The following is a 1,649-nucleotide window of genomic DNA, read 5'->3' as shown; positions in this document are numbered from 1 at the left end:
CAAAAGCATTCGCAAAAATATAAGTCAATCCATGATAGCTAATCGTCAGCTGAAAATTTCGCAGTTCTCTAATGGTTCGGTAGCACATCAAGCTAAACATGCGGAGAGAAAGCATTTTCTTCATTTGATCACTTATCAGTGCTGTTGAAAACAGTATTTAGCGATCTCAAAATTGCATCACAATTGCACATGAATGATATGTACAAATAACGCCATAAGTAAATGCAATATATTTCTTATATTAATAATATTACATGTAAATTGAATTGTTATTGTTACTGCTGAGTTGTTAAAATACGGTTATTGATCGTATAAAAAATAAAAAACACGGAGAAAAATTGATTTGCCATTTTTAAAAACTGGGTTATATAGAAAGGGAAAACACCGGAAAACCTAAAATGAAAAACGGGAAAAATATATAGAATTGCATGGACAAAAATCGAATAGGCTCGCTCAAAACCTGGCAACACTGGTATCAAGTGATGAGGTGCAACTCCCCTGCTCCACTTGCTTCTGTGGATATTCAAAAACGGCAGTAGATATCGACGCCATAGTAAAAATTTTCTTCTCCGAACAATATATTAACCATTTCTTTATTAACTACCGTACAGTGCTTATTTTTTTGACTCGAAATTGATCGATCCTTCAAGTGGTTTTGATTAGTTACACCAGGCTGAGGTTCAAATGCCCAATCGACTAAATCTCGCAAAATAATCCCTTCTCTAACCCGCAACAGAATAATCACATTCTCTGAAAGGCATATTTATCGAGAGTGTAAAATTTACCGATCCCTCAGTTCGTCCGCCAGGATTTTTTTAAGTTTTCCAGCATTTTAAAATTATACGAAATTAAAAATAAAGAAATGATATTGTTCAAAATTGTTGTTGTGGAAATTGAAAATGGGAATGCGTGTGTGAGATTCAGTTTTACATTTTAAAATTGCTCAATGTAAAATTTTAAAAATCTTTCCGTGCAAATATGTACATCGAATGATTCCTAAATCTGAAATGTTTGTGCAAAGTTTCAGATCGAGCACCCAAGAACCATATTTGCCTCAGAAAAAAACATAGAAATGAACCATGTAAGGTTTTTATATGGGTATCTGTACAGAGGGAAAAGCAACATTTTTGTTTTGCAGATCTTCCGCTGTGTCACATTCGCACGAACATAGCAATGCTTTGCTCGAAATGAAACAAAAATACGGGCGAAAACGAATAAATGGAACATAGCAATGCTCAAATCAAAATAAAGCCTACAGCGCAGCAGCGATGTGTTGTGTATGTATGTACAGAGCCAAAGAGAACAAATTCTTTGCAGATCTTCTGCTGTATCGCTGCCTACGTGCACTCGAACGCAGCAATGCTTTGATCGATATGAAACAAAAACAGAGACGAAAGCGAATAAATGGAACAATTTTTCATTATCTTATGTCCCGCTAAGACGCTGCCTATCGAAATGAACGTAGCAATGCTTTGCTTAACGCAAGCATTTCGAGAAAGGTTCAATTAATCTTAAATCTGAAAAGTTTGTGCAAAGTTTCAGATCAAGCACTTTAATTTGATCTATAATAGGAAGAGGAAGGGTAAGAGGAAGAGGAGAAGGAAGAGGAAGGGGAAGAGGAAGAGGAAGAAGAAGACGAAGGGTAAGAG

This window comes from Rhagoletis pomonella, unplaced genomic scaffold (assembly GCF_013731165.1).
Source record: "Rhagoletis pomonella isolate Grant_MI unplaced genomic scaffold, Rhpom_1.0 Rhpom_scaffold_00044, whole genome shotgun sequence".
NCBI classification, from domain to species: domain Eukaryota; kingdom Metazoa; phylum Arthropoda; class Insecta; order Diptera; family Tephritidae; genus Rhagoletis; species Rhagoletis pomonella.
This window is presented reverse-complemented; position numbering follows the sequence as displayed.